Source organism: Chelonoidis abingdonii, chromosome 1 (assembly GCF_003597395.2).
Source record: "Chelonoidis abingdonii isolate Lonesome George chromosome 1, CheloAbing_2.0, whole genome shotgun sequence".
NCBI classification, from domain to species: domain Eukaryota; kingdom Metazoa; phylum Chordata; order Testudines; family Testudinidae; genus Chelonoidis; species Chelonoidis abingdonii.
In genome coordinates, this window is record NC_133769.1 from 372,728,923 (window position 1) to 372,749,304 (window position 20,382).

General features: G+C 46.5%; 1 pseudogene; it reads left to right on the plus strand.

Moving 5' to 3' along the window:
• The first annotated feature begins 11,499 nt into the window (after positions 1–11,499).
• Positions 11,500–12,907, plus strand: LOC116824187 (olfactory receptor 52E2-like; annotated as a pseudogene).
• The last annotated feature ends 7,475 nt before the right edge of the window (positions 12,908–20,382 follow it).

Below are 20,382 nucleotides of genomic sequence, written 5' to 3' on the forward strand. Positions count from 1 at the left end.
TCTACCTCAGATGTGGTAATATCTACCTCCATATCCTCATTACCATTTGTCATCCTTCCATTATCCCTAAGCTCCTCATTAGCCTCATTAAAAACTGAGGCAAAGTATTTGTTTAGATATTGGGCCATGCCTAAATTATCCTTAACCTCCAACAAGAAGAAACAAAGAGAACTGTCACACCGTAGCCTGGCCGGTCATGAAACTCATTTTCAAAGCTTCTCTGATGCGCAACATACTCTCCTGTGCTCTTCTAATCACCCTGGCGTCTGGCTGTGCATAATCAGCCACCAAGTGATTTACTCAACCTCCCACCCTACCATAAACGTCTCTCCCTTACTTTCACAGATATTGTGGCACACACAGCAAGCAGCAATAATAATGGGAATATTGGTTTCGCTGAGGTCTAACCTAGTCAGTAAACTGCGCCAGCGAGATTTTAAATGTCCAAACGCACATTCTACCATCATTCTTCACTTGCTCAGCCTATAGTTGAACTGCTCCTTACAACTGTCCAGGGTGCCTGTGTATGGCTTCATAAGCCGGGGCATTAAGGGGTAGGCTGAGTCCCCAAGGATAGGCATTTCAACATCCCAACATTAATTTTCTGGTCTGGGAAGTTAGTTCCTTTCTGCAGCTGTTAAAACAGACCAGAGTTCCTGAAGATGCGAGCATCTTGCACCTTTCCTGGCCATCCCACGTTGATGTTGGTAAATCATCCCTTGTGATCTACCAGTGCTTGCAGCACCATTGAGAAGTACCTCTTGCGGTTTACTTACTGGCTGCCGTTGGGATTGGCTCTGGGTCCCAGCTGACCCAGTGGTGGAATTCTACACCACTATTAAGGCTGGGATGCAATGGAGTCAGGAAGACCTGCATCCCCCTACCCCTGCCACTACACCCCTGGAGTGGAAGTCCCCCCTCTCTAAGCTAATGAGCCTGCAATTGTCGACCCTCCAACAGAGATAGAATGACCAACCCTCTTTCTGCTCTGCCCTGAGTACAGGCCTGAGCCATAGATTTTTTGCTGTCTACCCTGTCTGAGGACTTGGGGATAATAACTATTCCTTTGCTGCTCAACCATCCAACCCCCGCCCCCCCGCTCCCTGTCCCCTGATCACCACCTGCCGGGACCCCTGCCCCTGACTGCTCCCCAGGACCCCACCCCCTATCTAAGTGTCACTGCTCCTTGTCCCCTGATCACCCCCTCCCAAGACCCCTGCCCCTAACTGCCCCCCAGGACCCCATCCCCTATCTAAGAGCCGCTTGTCCTTGTCCCCTGACAGGGCCGGCTCCAGGCCCCAGCGTGCCAAGTGCGTGCTCGGGGCAGCATGCCGCGGGGGGCACTCTGCTGGTTGCCGGGAGGGCGGCAGGCGGCTCCAGTGGACCTCCCGCAGGCGTCCCTGCAGAGGGTCCGCTGGTTCCGCAGCTCCGCCTGTGGGAGGTCCACCAGAGCCGCGGGACCAGCGAGCGGCAGAGCACCCCCCAAGGCGTGCCACCATGCTTGGGGCAGTGAAATGGCTAGAGCCGACCCTGTCCCCTGATCACCCCCTCCCGAAACCCCTCCCCCTAACTGCCCCTCAGGACTCCACCCCCTATCTAAGCACTGCTGCTCCTTGTCCCCTGATTGCCCCCTCCTGGGACCCCTGCCCCTAACTGCCCCCCAGGACCCCACCCCCTATATAAGCCTCCCTTCTCCTTGTCCCCAACTGCCCCCGTCCCAATGCCCCTCTGAACCCCCACCACTTCCTAGGATCCTACTATACCTGTCTGAGCCCCGGGATCCATGCTACTCACGCGTGCGTGTCCCTGACTGCCCTAACCTCCGCTCCCATCCAACCCCTTCACTGTCTTACGCCTCCGACCGTACCTTCTCAATCCCCCAGCCCTTAAGTGCCACTCAGACAAGCGGTCTGCTCTGCGCAGTCTCAGACACCACTGCATACATGCTCCTCTCCGCGAGCCCAAGCTGCCCCGCACAACACCCGACCGGTCCTGCCAGATTTGAACACTCAAATTCAGAAGTGGCTAGCTCAGTTTTGGCAGCTGTTACTTCATTTCTCCCAATAAATTACTGTCTACTGTAACTTGCTGTAAAAAAGTAGGATAAAAACTGAAGCAAGAAATGCACTTCCCAGGGGTTTATCAGGAACTGGAATTGCATGTTTTCACCAAGCCATTTGCCTTAGGTGTTGGTTATGTTGTTTGGTTTGTTTGTATTGTATTGAATTAGTCTTTGTTTGTTGATTTGTTTGTTGTTTGTTTAAGAAGGCAGACAGGTGATCTGCACAGGCAAATTCCCCCCTAGAGAAGAAAGAAGTGGAAACAAAAGAATAATAAACGCAACCTACAACTTTTACCTGATTTCCTGGAGGACGAGTCTTTATAATATTCCATCCCGAATATACCTCTCAATCACACAAGCTGAAATATTGTTCCACATTTACTGCAGTTCAAAAATTTAAACCAAAGAAAGCCCGTGGACCCAATCAACGTAGCTGCGTTCTAGCTCCACATCCAAAAAGTTCCTGCTGAAATGACCCTAAACACCACCCTGGGAGGCGGAGTTACCAGAGACGGCCAGGGCTGACGGGCCGGAAGGATGGAGTGCAGGTGCCCCCGGTGGGACAGGGCCGGCCTCTAGGCATTTCCTCGACGCCCCTGGCACCGCGGACCATTTCGCCACCCCCTGCCCACGGGTATTCGCGGCTCCGGCGGAAGCTGCCGCCGGGATCGGCCTGCGGAGCAGGCTCCACCGGAGCCGCGGCCCCTGAGTCCCCGGGGGGGCGCCCCGGGGCCGCCGGACTGCCGCAGCGGCTCCCTGAAGCCCCTCCGGAGCGCCCCGGGCCGCCGGGACCGCCGTGCGGTGGCTCCCTGACCCTGTGTTAGACGCGTTCCCCGCGGCTTGCCGGCAACACCCCGCGGCGGCTCCCTGACCCGGCCACAGCAGCTCGCCTGACCCCGGCGGACGCACTGGGTTGTGCCGGGCCGCTGTCGGCCCTAAGCGCGCTGGACCCCCGGCGAGAGCCCTAAGCTGCCAGGTAACTGCAGGGCAAGGCTTGGCTGGCACGCTGGCAGCTCAGACTAACGCAGTGGCAGCTGCAAACCATTTAAAAAATCTTGGCATGCAGCGCCCCCACGCTTTTATCGGCAGCACCCCCGCAAGACTCTTTGGCGCCCGTAAAGGCAACCACCTAAGTTCACACTAACAGGGTTGCACCGGCCCTGGGTCGGGGACAGAGCCGCAGGCGCGGGGGGCGACAGGAAGTGTGTGACGGGGGCACTAGGTGGGGGGGAAGGGGATAGCCCTAGCAACTTGGGGAGGGCTATGAGTGTATGAGTGAGGGGGGAATGAGACCAGGGCTTGAGGAAGCAGGTGGGCATGCAGAGTGAGCCCAGAGGCTGGGACAGGGGGCACGCAAATATTTTTTGTTGCTTTGGAGGCAGCAACATTCTAGAGCCAGGCAGCCCTGAGCAGTGCATGAGAATCATCCATCCTTATGTCAGGACTCTGCAATCATGTCCTTCTTGAACACTCATCCAGATCTTCGTTCTCGGCCCAATTCCTCCTATTTCTCTAGAGGTCACTCTGGACCATAATGCCCACACCCCTAGCATAGCTACCTCTCCCCCCAGCTTTAAGACGAGATGATAGATTACTGAACACGAATAAACAGATTGTCTGAGAGTGAAAATGCTAATTGACCCTACGCTGAAGAGGGAGAGAGGAGGAAATTCTCTGGGCTGGTTAAGAACAACAGGGAAGGAAGGCGCATGAAAGAAGCCGCTGGAGAAGGCAGGGAACACTTGGCACAGCTGGGAGAAGGCACAACACTTTGCCCAGAGAGCACAGATCAGCATCACAACCCTCTAGGAAAAGTGTTTGCAGTGGGGATCACAGGGAAAGACCAAGGGGGGTGGATGTTTTCCATGGGCAGAACCCTGGGTTAGAAAGTAGATTCAGTGAGGGCTGGACAACATGCAAAGTGCTCTTACGTCATGAAATGATCAGACCCTTGAATACCAAGTACTCAGTGAGGACCTTGAACTGAGATCCCTACTGAAGGGGACACTGAAGGGTAAGGAAAGCCAGTAACTAACCTGATGTTAAGGTTCAGGAAGTAGTTGAAAGCCAAAATGTAATTTCAACAAACCACACTGTGGTGTAATAAATATACCTGGAAAGTCCTAGCTGTAATGAAAGATTCGATATTGGTAAATATCATGATGGAAAGTTAGTCGCTAACGGTAAATCTTATGACAAAAAAATTTCATACTGATGTTAAACCTATGAAAAGGTGAAGCAGGCATGGTTTTTGGGGAAAGCTTTTGGACATACTAGGAGTAATCAACAAGACGCCGTACATGACTTTTGCTTGTCAGCTAACACCTGTTCACAGGCTCGAAGCTTGTCATAGGAGAGAAATGATAATATACCTGATCTGCTGTCTGGAGGAGGAAACTGAGGCACAACACCTCATGGCATTGATGAATCCATGCACTGAGTTACATCTAGTGGGAAAAACACAATGGTTACCAACGCTACACAGAAAGTACCCTAGCCAACTTCTGATATCACTAGGCTCATCTACAAAGTGTTGAAAGATACATATAAGTTTGGAAGAACACCTGTGGATAACAAGATAATGTTTGAGAGTTGTATGGTCAAAAAGTAAAGAGAGCCTTGAGCATCTCTGCACCACTGCATCAATCAGTGACTGACAGTCCTGCAGTGAACTAAGTGGGGAGGTGTGACATGCTGTGCCCCAAAGCAACACCCTGGGAGCCCCATATTTATCTCGGTGATATGATTATGATGTGATTTTTATAAGGTATATACAATATGTGATGTATTTGTATACATGTATCATTTTTGTACCTAACATTCTGAAAGGATGCAAGGGCATGTGACAGCTCCTGCTCTCTGGACTCCATCTTGCGCCTGTACTTTTCTACTAACTGTGCTGGGGGCTTTTGCTTGGAAAAAGGAAGCTCCCTCTACATGGCAGAAACTATAAAATGTGGAAGTGACATCATCACTTGGCCTCACTCCCCAAACAATTAAACACGAAAGACGTTAGAACCTGGGACTGAACTGGGGCTGTGGTCCCAGGCTGAAGGGATTTCTAGGCTGTGTATGGAAGATTGGTGGATTGTTTGTACCATCAGGGTCACACACTGTTTGATTCAAAGCCTGTCTAGTGTATGGAACTTAGATTGTGATGTTGTTTATTTCCCAGATTTCAACTTTTGTTCTTTACACTATTACTTACAATCACTTAAACAATTGATCTTCCTTTAACTAATAAATCTGGTTTATATTGTTTTCCTTACTACAGGATGTTGTTTTAAATGTAAAAGGGAAATCTGCTCAGGCTGGTGTATTGTCCTCTCCACACTGAGGGAGGGGCAGACTGGGAAATAAACTGATACTGGTCAGGCTTTTGGCCAGGACAAGATGGTACAGCTCTTGGGTCCTAGCCTGGGGAACTGGTTGGAGCCTCTCTATTGTAGTTTCATGGCTGGCTAGTGAAATCATTCATGTCACTGCAGCTGGGTGTGTCCTTGCTGTGTGTGGTTGTGTAAGTGCAAGACCTGGAGATGTTTACAGCTTGTCACAGCCTCACAGTGTGAGAGCAGCAAAGAGTCCTGTGGCACCTTATAGACTAACAGACATATTGAAGAATGAGCTTTCGTGGGTGAATATCCAATTCATCAGATACAGCCACGAAAGCTCATGCTCCAATACATCTGTTAGTCTATTACAGGGGTCGGCAACCTACGGCATGCGTGCCGAAGGTGAAACGCGAGCCCATTTTTCATGGCATGCGGGGCAGGCTGAGCTCTGTGTTTTCCAACGCCAGCTGCTGCCAGCCGCGGTCCTGCTGCCGGTCCCACTCAGTGCCAGCTGCTGGCCTGGGGGAAGGAACCGCAGGCTGGCAGCGGGCTGAGACCCCAGCTGGCAAGGAGCTGGTGGTAGAAACCCCAGATCGGTGGTGGTCAGTCCGCCGCCACTCTGGGGTTCCTGCTGCTGGCCCTTTGCCAGCCAGGATCACCATTGCCACAGCCCCACTCAGTACCCTCTGCTGGCCTGGGGGTAGGAACCCCAGGCTGGCAGTGGGCTGAGACCCCAGCTGGCAGTAGTTTGGTTATATATTATAGACTTATAGAGAGACCTTCTAAAAAACATTAAAATGTATTACCAGCACGCGAAGCCTTAAATTAGAGTGTATACGTGAAGACGTAGCACACCACTGCTGAAAGGTTGCCGACTCCTGTCTATAAGGTGCCACAGGATCCAGACTAGCACAGCTACTCCTCTGATACTTGACAGTTTGAGAGGGGGCCCAGATTGGTTTGCCAGAGGGTTCAGTGGTCCCCAGCTCCATGTTGCAATCCATGGAATTCCTTTCACCCCGTCCCAGTGAACAGGCCCTGCAAGACCGTAAGGCCATTTCCCTGTTGTCATGTGGTCACTTACGGACAGAGAGACCCTGGTTATGGAAGGGAAGTCAAGACACTTGGATTCTGTTAGCCCATCTCTGTGTGACCCTGTCCCTCAATTTACTGATCAGTGAAATGGGGATGGTTCATAGTGACCTTCCTTTGCTAGGTTTTTGAAGATTCGTCAATGAAAGGTGCTGCACAGTGTAATGATAGTTACTGATGAGAAGCAATGATCTCCGATCTCTTAGCGACAGCCCCATGTGTTTGCGGTAAGTGCTTGTATCAGAGGGGTAGCTGTGTTAGTCTGGATCTGTAAAAGCAGCAAAGAATCCTGTGGCACCTCATAGACTAACAGAAGTTTTGGAGCATGAGCTCCAAAACGTCTGTTAGTCTATAAGGTCCCACAGGATTCTTTGCTGCTGTAAGTGCTTGTGTCTCTTCTTAGCCAACTTTCTCCAGATCTCTCTGTCTACTATCTACCCATCTATCCTGCGAATTGACAGGACATCAGATCCTCTAGAACGTTGAGCATTATCCCTAGTTTTTTTTACTCATCAACTATAATTTTTAAATATATGCACACAAATGTACAGAGAAGCCAATTCCTCTCTGACTCAGCACAGAGCCCAGGAATTCTAATCTCCCTTTGGGAAAGTTCCTTGATTACTGCTTACTTCTAAAGCTGGATAATTAGCACCGAAGTGGAGACAGGCTTGTCCACAGTCTGTTTACACTCAGATGCTCTCTTCTCCTCTAGAGTCTGATCGAACCCCCCTGGGATTACACAGAGCTGTATTATAAACTGTGCACACAGTGTGTCAGCTCTCGGTGTCGGATGCTGCTGGATTCAGAGAGGTGTCAGTCACAAATACCTGAGGGGGATTCCCAGGGAAAACACTTCCATCTCGTAATTTACAGGTACCATCTCTTGCTGAGCCGCTCACCCGATCGACAATCCTTCTGCAAGGTGGGTGTGGTAGGATAGAGAGTAAGTCTGTGATCCTTTCCACTCTGCACAACCATGGAACATCCCAGGGCCCTTGCCATAAATGATGAATTTGCTAAAGAATCACTGGCCAAAAGGTCACTCTTTTCTGTGCACCCCTGCACATCCTCCCTGACGGACTCCAGCCCGAAGGTGGTGCATTTCAGTGGCACAGTGAATCCTTCAGGATGAAAGATCTTAGTAGATGTGCAATACATGGCCAAATTCTAAGACCATGACTCGTACTTTGTTCAGGCCCCAGGGAGGCAAAACTCCCGTTGGAGCAAGAACTGAGTACAGATGTCAGGAGCCAACTGTGTGTTAATGCACAGAGACTGTCACTCCCTCCACTTGCATTTCATGATTCTGTCTATTAATGTGGGAGAGGGACAGGGGCTGTTACCTGACTTTTATCTGCTGCAAATCTTGGTGGTGCTAGGGCTCCTCGCTAGAACAATAATGAACATTTTTCAATGTGGATAACACATATTTCTCCTAGCTTCATCCAAGAAGTCTGCTGAAATGTTATGCCTGAAACTAAAAAAAAAAACTTCTTGAAGTAGACACCCAACGTGTGATATTTCAGAACAAACTCCAAAAATTTGGCAAATTTATAAGCAAGTGGAAATGAGGTCTTCTAATGGAAGGTGTCAGACAGCCTTAACTATAGGTTATGCCACCAGCACCACCTATAAAGGCCAATCCATTTCTGAATCCCAATCTTCTATGCTCTTCGCTCCAATAATGTTGGTAGCGAGGAGTTCTACAGACCAAATAGGAATTATGGTACTAATTTTCTTTTCTCAATGTTATATGTTCAGACTTTCAATTTAACTAAATGTTCCCTTGTTCATGTTATGAAACACATTAAATATAAATACCTGATCTACTTTCTTTATCAATAGATCCATACAGTTTAATATCAGAAGAGACCAGTTGACAATCCAGTCTGACCACCTGTAAAACACAGGGCCATTAAATTTCACTCAATTACCTCTGAACTGGGCCGAAAGACGTGTGTGTGACTAAGACCGGGTCTACACTAGGATTTTACATCATAGAATGATAGAGCCATAGAGTTATAAGGGAACACAAAGGACAGCTAGTCTATCCCCCAACAAGATACAGGATTGGTTTTGTGTTAGTCATCTAAGACTGATGGCCATTCACACAACTTTGGAAAACCTCCACAGAAGGAGCTTCCGTGACTTCCCTAGGAGTCTGTTCCATTGGCCTCCTGTAGTTAAAGTTAGGAAGATATTCCTGAAATTTAATTTAAATCTGCTAGGCTGGAATTTTAACCCATTGCCTCTTGTCCTGTCCCTCTGTGGTAGGACAGAAAAACTTTCCTCCACCTTTTTATGGCAGCCTTTCTAGTATTTGAAGACCACTATGATGTCCCCCGTTAATCTCCTCTTTTGCAAATAAACATACTGGTTCCTCTGGCTTGCTCATACTGCTTGTATTCCATCCCTTGTGTAACATTATTTGCCTGTGTATCCTTTCCAGGTTCTCTACATCCTTTCTGTTAATTGGACACATAACTCCAACTGAGTCCTAACCCACACCGACTTCTGCTAATATAACCCAACATTGCATTTGCATTTTTGGAACATTTTTCCTAACGTGCAACCTAAACCTCCCTTGCTGCAATTTAATTCCACTGCTTCTTGTCTTCTCTCACAGGTTAAGGTGAACACTTTTTCTCCCTCTTTGTAAAAACTTTTTAGGTATTTGAAAACTGTTATTATTTCCCTCTCAGTCTTCTCCTTTCATGATCACTTTCCCCCAAGTTGCCGTCCACTTTCAAATTCTCAACCAGTTCCTCCTTATATGTCAAAATCAAGACTAGAACAACCTCTCTCCAAGTAAGTTTCTCCAGCACCTGGAACAAAAAATTCTCTCCAATACATTCCAAGAACTTATTGGATAATCTGTGTGCTGGTGTAGACAGCATGAGATGAATTCTTCCATCAACCTAGCTACCACCTCTCGAGGATTACCTGTGCTGAGGGGAGAACCCTTCCATCTGTGTAAGTAGTGTCACTATTGAAGCATTATGGCAGCACGACTGTAGCATTTTAAGTGTAAACAACCCTTCAAGGAGATCTTCCAAAAAACAACATCCAGTCTGGATCTGCCAACATGGGAATTGGAGAATTCAACACTTCCCTTCTCAGTGCATCCCAATGGTTAATCACCATCAGTGCTAAATATTTGCCCTAATTTCAAGCTGGAATTTACCTGGCTTCAGCTTTCAGTCCTTTGGTCTCACTCAGCCTTTCTCTGGTGATTACAGAGCGTGTTATTACCCATGATTTTCTCCCCATGAAAGTCTCTGCTTGATAATCTTTTTGATAAGTTGAGATCTATACCTTCAAGTCTAACAATCCATCATTTTCTCTATCCTCCAATCATTTTTGTGGCTCTTTTCTGCACCCTCTCCAAGTTTTCAACATCTTTTTTCAGATGTGGGCCCCAGAACTGGATGCAGTTTATTTCCCCAATCCCATGTGCAGAGGTTAAATCCTTTCCCTGCGCCAACTCACCAACTCAGTATTTTCCACTATTAAATCAAAGGCCTCTGAGAAATCAAGGTTCGTTCAATCAGCGTTGTTCACTTGATCCACCAAATGTGTACCCTTGATCAGCCAATGTGTATTCTCATAAAAGGATGAAAACAGGTTTCTTTAACAAGTTCTGCTCTGCATAAACCTTGTTAGTGACTGCCATTACATACATTTCTAGACTTTTTTTAACTAATCTTATACCCATTTTTCCATTGTTTCTTAACCTTGTCAATCTTTTTACATATAAAAAAACCCCTATCCTTTCATATTTTAATGTTTTACATTTATCACAGGAATTGACATAAATCCTTCTGAGGATTTCTCTTGTTCTCAATATACTAAACAAACTCCTTTTTGTGATCCATAACCCTGCAAACATGGAGTTTTCCCTGATGTCTTAACGTTCCTTGTCAATTTTCTGAACTTCTGATTTCTATTGCTGGCCAGCTATTTTCCTTTTTTCCTCTTTTTTGCATATTGCTTCCCTCCCTCTAATTGTTGCCTTCACTTTACCGAAAGTTGTTCACTTTGTTGACTCTGGAATTGTGATTTTTCTGATATCTAATAAAATGTTATCAAAGAATTACCAATATTCATTCATATTTTTCTGTCTAATTTTTTCCTCCCAATCAGTTTCACTGACAATTTTCTTCATCTTTAGGGAATTAGTCCTCTTGGAGCACTAAATGTCTATCGATAGTACTGGTTGGGAACTGTCCATTTGAATAGAAATCAGTTTCCTTTTCTATTTTCCTCTCCTATATCATATGCTTTCTTCTTTGTCCCTTCTATGAACTAAAGTGTCTCAGACTTTCTATCCTTAATAGAGACTGGGTGACCAAAACTGAACACATTCCCAAACATCTTATGCTTCATCCCATATCTTGGGGATCTGAACATTTTTTTTGTTTTGTGCACTGCTGTGAATGCGCAGGTGTTTCTCTTGAGCTGCTATCAATGGTGCCCAAGTCCTTCCCCTGAGGTATGTTCTAGTTGGGATGTTTCTCCCAGCATATGTCTTCCTAAAAGGTTGTTTTCCCCCCCTCTCTGATTTCAAGCAACTGGTTATATGGGGAACTCCCTTCAGTATGAACTACCTATCCTGGCTTTCATTGCATTAAGGAGCAATGATGGATAACCACTATCCACACTTGTGTTTCCTGCTGGTGCCTCTTAAGGTTCCCCCACCACAAAGTGTAGGAATTATTAATGCAGGGAGCACAATACAAATATGGAATTGTATTTAGTAGGGTCATTGTTCACAGTTATTCTCTCTAAATAATGAAAATTTAATTTTTCAGTGTGTGAAGAGCGATCAATCTGCTTCTTCTATGAGAACAGCCTCCACTACTGCATGCAGTGTCTCAAATTAACTTTGTCTTTACATGCAGGCATTTCTAATGTGACCATCTACTGGGAACACACAGAAAGTCAGGGGAATGTATGGCAATGCAGGAGACATCCTTATGCCTCAAAGTTGGACACATTCTCCCCTACGCCATGTCAGATTCTAACAGAACCGACTTCACCAACCCCTCCACCTTCATCCTGCTGGGCATTCCTGGCCTACAGGCAGCCCATATCTGGATCTCCATTCCCTTCTGTGCTATGTACACCATAGCCATCTTGGGGAACTTCACCATCCTGTTCATTGTGAAGAGGGAGCCGAGCCTCCATGGGCCCATGTTCTATTTCCTCTGCATGCTGGCCGTCACTGACCTGGTCATGTCCACACCCACCCTACCGAAAATGCTGAGCATCTTCTTGTTCAATTCCAGAGAGATCACTTTCAGTGCCTGCCTCACCCAGATGTACTTCGTTCACTCCTTCTCAGGGGTGGAGTCTGGAATCCTTGTGGCCATGGCTTTTGATCGCTACGTGGCCATCTGCGATCCTCTGAGACATTCCACGATCCTGATAAACTCTGTTGTGGCCAAAATAGGCCTGGGCGTTGTGCTGCGTAGTGGCATACTCGCATTGCCCTATCCCTTCCTGGTCATGCTGTGGCCATATTGCAGAACCAACATCATCCCACACTTTTATTGTCAGCATATAGCAGTGGTGAAACTGGCCTGCACTGACATCTGCATTAGTAGTTACTATGGCCTTCTTGATCTTCTCTTTGTGATCGAATGGATGAATGTTTTATCGCCGTGTCCTATATTCAGATCCTCCGGGCCATCTTCCGCCTTCCCACAAAGGATGCTCAGCTCAAAACTTTTGGAACCTGCATCTCTCATCTTTGTGCCATCTCAGCTTTGTATGTCCCAGATGTATTCTCCTCCCTCATGTTCCGATTTGGTCACAATATGCCACTGCATTTCCTCGTTCTCATTAGTGGTGTGTACCACATGATGCCTCCTGTGTTACACCCCATCATTTACGGTGTGAGGACCAAACAGATCTGGGGCAGGCTGCTCCAGCTCTTTACTCATTAAGAGACCTAAAAGTTTTTTCCTGGTTCTCTGGCTCTCAGACTGAGCTCTGTGCAGAGCTGGCTGGTCCATGATGCTGGGTCTTCTTCCCTGAATCACTTCCTGGATAGACAGAAAGACATTAAACCCTGTCCTATCCTTACAGTGCTGTGTCAATGTGATGAACTGGGGAATCAGTCTATGTACACTACACTGGGTGGCCACCTTTCTAATTGCTGGTAGCTGGATCCCTGAAATTGCAATCTTGCCTCAGCTCTTCTGTCAATCCTGAACACTGCTACGTGTCTTCTTCCCAAGGCCCTGCCCCATCTCTTGTTCCTCTCTTCCCCTCTCCTTGTCAGCTGTGATCCAGTCATCTCTAAAACCAATATGTTCTCATATCTTATGGCAAGTCATAAGAACATAAGAACGGACATATAGGGTCAGATCAAAGGTCCATCTAGCCCAGAATCCTGTCTACTTACAGTGGCCAATGCCAGGTGCCCCAGAGTGAGTGAATCTAACAGGTAATTGTTATGTAAAGCCTCTGCTCAAATGCAATTGTAAGATCTGTAACTCGTATCATTAAGTTCTGCAACCTTTTTCAGACTTGTAACTTCAGCCTTTTAAGTTTTGTAACCTTTGCAAGCTCTGTAACCTTTTCAAGTTACTACTTGTATGAACTTACTAGCTTTGTAATATCCCATCTGGGAGGAGAAGAACTGCAAGGAGAAAGGAGCCCAGAGACAGGAGACAGGTGTGTCTGATCTAATCTGCCCTGGGAAGGAAATCACAAAATGCTTTAAAGAAAAGAAGAACTGGTCTGGGAATGCCTCTCGGTGATGGACACAGGAGGGAAAATCATTGTATGTTCCAGCAAAAGGAAGCAACCATGGACACAAGCAGCTGCTGCTCCTTGACCTGCTCAGCAGCCTGGATTTGTGACCTCAGGCAGACACACCTCAGATCTACTGCGCTTTGGCTTGTCGGTCTCCAGTAACTCTCCACCTGTGTCAGTGTGTGGGGGTATGAATGTGTGCATGTCCATCTCTTTTCTATATGATCTAACCGCGGCATTGTAGTAAAGCTAATAAGAGTGTGACCCTGGGTTGGTTTTTAGGGAAACAGAGGTAACAGTAATGATCAAGTGCTCTCTCTCCTGCTGTCCATCTCCACCCTCTGTCAAACAGAGGCTAGGGACACCATTTCTTACCCAGCCTGGCTAATAGCCATTAATGGACTTCACCACCATGAATTTATCTAGTTCCCTTTTAAACACTGTTATAGTCTGAGCCTTCACAACCTCCTCAGGCAAGGAGTTCCACAGGTTGACTGTGCGCTGCGTGAAGAAGAACTTCCTTTTGTTTGTTTTAAAGCTGCTGCCCGTTAATTTCATTTGGTGACCCCTAGTTCTTGTATTATGGGAACACGCAAATAACGTTTCCTTATTCACTTTCTCCACATCACTCATGATTTTATATACCTCTATCATATCCCCCCTTGGTCCCCTCTTTTCCAAGCTGAAGAGGCCTAGCCTCTTTAATCTTTCCTCATATGGGACCCTCTCCAAACCCCTAATCATTTTAGTTGCCCTTCTCTGAACCTTTTCTATTGCTAGTATATCTTTTTTGAGTTGAGGAGACCACATCTGTACACAGTATTCGAGATGTGGGTGTACCATGGATTTATACAGAGGCAATAATATATTCTCTGTCTTTTTCTCTATCCCCTTAAGTCACTTAAGGGAAACAGGTTAGTGTTAAAATTTTAATGTTTATTCTTAATTTGTTACTAACTCTGTGGAGAGAGAGACCCCATCAGGACTCCTGGCTGACAAAGCCCTGGCTTGGATGATTTAGTTGGGGATTGGTTCTGCTTTGAGCAGGGGGTTGGATTAGATACCTCCTGAGGTCCCTTCCAGCCTTGATATTCTGTGATTCTATCATACCTGGGATCTATCTGAGTTCTGGGAGGGGGGTGGGGCATAGTGGGTTGCAGCAGGAGGCAGAAACATCTGGGGTCTAAATGAGAAGATCAGAATGGCCATTCCAGGTAACTCCAATGGTTCACGTAGCCCAGTAGCCTGTCTTCTGACAGTCCCAGGTGCTTCAGAGAGAATGAACAGAACATGAAAATCCACCTGTGATTCTTGTGAAGCAGCTCGGCAGAAGGGGGATGAAGTCATGCGTCTGGGCTGTCTCAGATTCATCTGGCAGGAGTTCAAGCCTCCAGCCCCAGTAGGAGCTGCCAGACGAGGGGAAGAGCCCAGGCTGCCCTGGCTTGAGCGACAGAAGAATCTGTCAGTTCTGGCTGCCCTGAGCCCTAGCCGTAGCCACAGAGTGGAGGAGGGAGTGGGGGGAGAAATCCTACTCCTTGCTGTCCTCTCTATCTTCCACACCACTGCCAGCCAGGGGTTGTCTCATTTCCCCCCGGTCCTTCGATGAACCTCAGGAGGTGTTTTTTTTGTCTCCACTCCCAGACCCTTTAGGGGCTGCTCACTTCCCTCCTCTCCCTCACCCTTTCTAGAGATATAGACAGGTTCACGGCACCACTGGTATAGTCGCCGAACTGGTGGTCTGCTCCCTCTATGCTCATTTCCGTGGGCTATAGGATCATAACAGAGGCCCCACCAGAGGATAATCATACGTCCACGACATCATTCCACACTGTTCTGTAGGATGAACTTCACCGTTTTCTGGTGGACACATGTGATTTCAAGGGTAAGGTGGGATCCCTCTCAAGCATTGGGGAGACGTCCGTCTCATCTTCTGGGCCACAAGAGCTGTTTTGGAGGAGTGGAGGGGGATGGTGTAGAGAGGAGGGCTTTAGATTTATTAGGAACTGGGGAAACTTTTGGGATGGGGGAGTCTGTACAGGAAGGATGGGCTTCATCTAAACTAAAGTGGAGCCAGGCTGCTAGCACTTAACATTAAAAAGGTTGCAGAGCTGTTTTTAAACTAAGAGATGGGGGAAAGCCGATTGCTGCAGAGAAGCACATGGATTGGATAGAGACTTCTCTTAGAGAAGAGTCTATTCACAGAGATTGTGTAGGTTCTAGTCAGGAGGAGAGGATTGAAGAGGATAAACTATGGGCCAGATCAGATGATAAACAGTCACATAAAAAAGAATCTGGCACATTAGAAAAGGGCAGACAAATAAACAGGGACAAGTTTTTCAAGTGCTTGTACACAAATGCTAGAAGTCTAAATAATAAGATGGGTAAACTAGAGTGCCTTGTGATAAAGGAGGATATTGCTATAATAGGTATTACAGAAAACTGGTGGATTGAGGACAATCAATGGGACACAATTATTCTGGGGTACAAAATATATCGGACGGACAGAACAGGTTGTGCAGGGGGAGGAGTGGAACTATATGTGAAAGAAAATATAGAATCAAATGAAGAAAAAATCTTAAATGAATCCACGTGTTCCACAGCACCTCTATGGATAGTAATTTCATGTTCTAATAAGAATATAACAGTAGGAATCTATTATCGGTCACCTGACCAGGACAGTGCTAGTGATGATGAAATGCTGAGGGAAATTAGAGAGACTATCAAAATTAAGAACCCAATAATACTGGGGAATTTCAATTATCCTCAGATTGACTGGGTGCATGTCACCTCTGGACGAAATGCAGAGATAAAATTTATCAAAACTTTAAATGACTGCTTCTTGGAGCAGCTGGTACGGGAACCCACAAGGGGAGAGGCAACCCTGGATTTAGTCCTGAGTGGAGCGCAGGATTTGGTCCAAGAGGTAACTGTAACAGGACTGCTTGGAAAAAGTGACCATAACATAATAACATTTAACATTCCTGTGGTGGGAAGAACACCTCAACAGCCCAACACTGTGGCATTTAATTTCAGAAAGGGGAACTATGCAAAAATGAGGAGGTTAGTTAAACAGAAATTAAAAGGTACAGTGACTATAGTGAAATCCCTGCAAGCTCCATGGACTCAATACAAAGACATCATAATAGAGGCCCAACTTAAATACATATCCCTAAACTAAAAAACACACAAAAAGAACTAAAAAAGAGCCACTGTGGCTTAACACAGGGTTTCTCAAACAGGGGTCTCTGCTTCTGTAGGGAAAGCCCCTGGCGGGCTGGGCCAGTGTGTTTACCTGCCCCGTCCAGAGGTCCGGCCGATCGTGGCTCCCACGGGCCATGGATCTCTGCTCTGGGCCAATGGGAGCTTCTGGAAGCAGTGCATGCTGAGGGACTTACTGGCTGCCACTTCCAGCAGCTCCCATTGGCCCGGAGCAGTGATCCGAAGCCAGTGGGAGCTGCGATCAGCTGGACCTGCAGATGGGGCAGGTAAACACACCGCCCAGCCCACCAGGGGCTTTCCCTACAGAAGCAGGGACCCCTGTTGAGAAACTCTGGCTTAACAACTTTGTAAAAGAAGCAGTTAGAGATAAAAAGGCATCTTTTGAAAAGTGGAAGTCAAAACCTAGTGAGGTAAATAGAAAGGAGCATAAACACTGCCAAAATAAGTGTAAAAGTGTAATAAGAAAAGCCAACAAGGAGTTTGAAGAACAACTAGCCAAAAACTCCAAAGGTAATAACAAAACGTTTTTAAGTACATCAGAAGCAGGAAGCCTGTTAAACAACCAGTGGGACCCCTGGACAATCGAGATACTACAGGAGCGCTTAAAGATGATCAAGTCATTGCAGAGAAACTAAATAAATTCTTTGCTTCAGTCTTCCTGGCTGAGGATGTTAGGGAGATTCCCAAACCTGAGCCATCCTTTATAGGTGACAAATCTGGCACAGATTGAAGTGTCACTAGAGGAGCTTTGGAATTAATTGATACACGTAACAGTAACAAGTCACTGGGACCAGATGGCATTGACCTAAGAGTTCTGAAAGAACTCAAATGTGAAATTCTAGAACTACTAATTATGGTTTGTAACCTGTCCTTTAAATTGGCTTCTGTACCCAATGACTGGAAGATAGCTAATGTAACGTCAATATTTAGAGATGGCTTTAGAGGTGATTCCGGCAATTACAGACTGGTAAGTTTAACGTCAGTACCGGGCAAAGTAATAGAAACTATACTAAAGAATAAAATTGTCAGACACATAAAAGAACATAAATTGTTGGGCAAAAGAAAACATGGTTTCTGTAAAGGGAAATCTTGTCTTACTAATCTGTTAGAGTTCTTTGAAGGGTGAACAAACGTATGGACAGGGAGGATTCAGTGTACATAGTGTACTTAGATTTCCAGAAAGCCTTTGACAAGGTCCCTCAACAAAGGCTCTTACGTAAATTAAGTTGTCATGGGATAAGAGGTACGATCCTTTCATGGACTGAGAACTGGTTAAAAGACAGGGAACAAAGGGTAGGAATAAATGGTAAATTCTCAGAATGGAGAGGGGTAACTAGTGGTGTTCCCCAAGGGTCAGTCCTCGGACCAATCCTAATCAACTTATTCATAAATGATCTGGAGAAAGGGGGAAATAGTGAGGTGGCAAAGTTTGCAGATGATACTAAACTGTTCAAGATGGCTAAGACCAAAGGAGACTGTGAAAAACTTTGAAATTAACTCAGAAAACTAAGTGACTGGGCAGCAAAACGGCAAATGAAATTGAATGTGGCTAAATGTAAAGTAATGCATATTGGAAAAAATAACCCCAATTATACATAGAATATAATGGGGGCTAACTTAGCTACAACAAGTCAGGAAAGAGATCTTGGAGTCATCATGGACAGTTCTCTGAAGACATCCACACAGTGTGCAGAGGCGGTGAAAAAAGCAAACAGGATGTTAGGAATCATTTAAAAAGGGATAGAGAACTAGACGGAGAATATATAAATCCTTGGTACACCTACATCATGAATATTGTGTATAGAAGTGGTCTCCTCATCTCAAAAAAGGTATACTGGCATTAGTAAAAGTTCAGAGAAGGGCAACTAAAATGATTAGAGGTTTGGAACAGGTCCCGTATGAGGAGAGATTAAAGAGGCTAGGACTTTTCAGCTTGGAAACAAAGAGTATCCAGCATTTGACTGGTCCAGTTCTCACCCACCATTTAGTGGGCATGATGACGTTGCTCATCTCAGAGCTTGCCTGGGGCTCTTCACCTTTCACACCCCCTTGCACATATTCCAAGAGCTGGGATCAACTTATTGCCTACTGCTCTGGTTTTCCTTGAACGGGTCCTACAAGAGGATGATCCCCACCCACCCCTCACCCCAATGCTTCTGGAATTCTTGAATTGGATCCTACCCATGAGTCCCCCTGGTTCCCTCACTTTCATAACCCGAGCCAGCTCAACACCCTGCAGCTGCTTCACTTCTGAATTCCACCAAGGGAACAACTTACATACTCATGCTCCAAACGCTTCACTTCCTCAAATGCCCTGATACCAAGTGGTGGGACCTAGTACCACCTTCAAGGGTGACGAACCCCGGTGGGCCAGCGAGTACTCCACCCTGGTCCCACAGCCCACTGGGTATATTGATTGGTGCCTCCTTCATGGAGCCGTGAGCACAGGCGTGTACATGGCCCAGTTCACCCCCATTCCAGATGCCTGCCCATTTTGTGGCATGAGGCAGACCCTGGTGCATGCCTGTGTAGAATGTGCAAGGTTGCAGCCCCTATTCCTACACTTCCACAACTTCAACAGGAGGTTCTGGCTGCACTTTTCCCCAAACCTTTTCATATCTGCTACCTACTTTAGCTTAACATACAGGATGAGGCCTGCAGGTTCCTTGTGTTACAAGAGAAATATACTCTAATATTAATCTGTACACTTATTAATAAAACAAATAATCAAATCCTAAGAAAATAAGAAACTTATAAGAAAAGATATATCAGCAAGCAAGTAAGCTAGATCATTGGTTACCGCAGCTGCAGGTTACTAGTTTGTAATGGTCAGGGGCTTAGAAGTGACAGAGAGGGAGAGACACGTCTCCTTTTTGCGTCACATCCCCTGGCAAACCTAGTTTAAAGCCCTCCTCACTAGGTTAGCCAGCCTGCCTGCCTCTCTTTCCAGAACAACATCCCATGCTTGAAGAATACAAAAGCCTTCTCTCTGACATCACCTGTGTAACCACACATTCACCTGCACAATTCAATGGTCCCTACCTGGGCCATTTCCTTCAACAGGGAGAATGGATGAGAACACAACTTGTGCCTCAAACTCTTTTATCCTTCTTCCCAGAGCCATGTAGTCTTCAGGGATCTGCTCAAGGTAATTCCTGGCAGGACCATTGGTGCCCACGTGGAGAAGGAGGAAGAGGTAGCGGTCCGAGGTTTTGATCAGTCTTGGCAGACACTGTATCACATCCTGTATTCTAGCTCCAGGCAAGCAGCACACTTCCTGGGCTGCACATTTCTCTATATGTAATGCAAAGCAGCACGCTTCTATATACATAATGCATAGAGCCCAAGGATGTGCTGCAGGGTATCACATCAATGCAGTGTGTGATTCTACAGCTTTGATTAGGGCCTTTTGGTAGCAGCACACTAGGAATAATAAATCATTAACTTCATGTAATGCATGGAGAGGTTGTGGTTCAGAATGAGGAGGTGACTCTGATCACCCAGTGACAAGGTCACCCAGCGAATCCATGGCAGAGCTGGGACTCTTTGCTCCCAGCTCACTGGTCTCTGCGATGCTTTGTCTCTAGCTCATTGACTTGGGCCAAATCCTCAGCTGGTGTAAGTGGGTGCAGCCCCATGGAAATTAGGAGACATTCCCTCACTACAGAAATAAAGGGAGAGAGAACATCACACCTCTGTGCTGCTGCATGGACCATAAGAGCCAAGTCTGAGAGGCACTAAGCAATGGACTGCCATCTAGAGACTCATGGGCGATGTTCCTGGCTCAAGACACTTCCCCTTCTGGTGGCTCAGTTTTCCCATCTGTAAAAGGGGGATACCTCCTGGAAGCAATGAGCAATAGTCTGTAAAGCACCTATCTGTGGTTTCCATGTGACACTGTGTCTCCGTGCG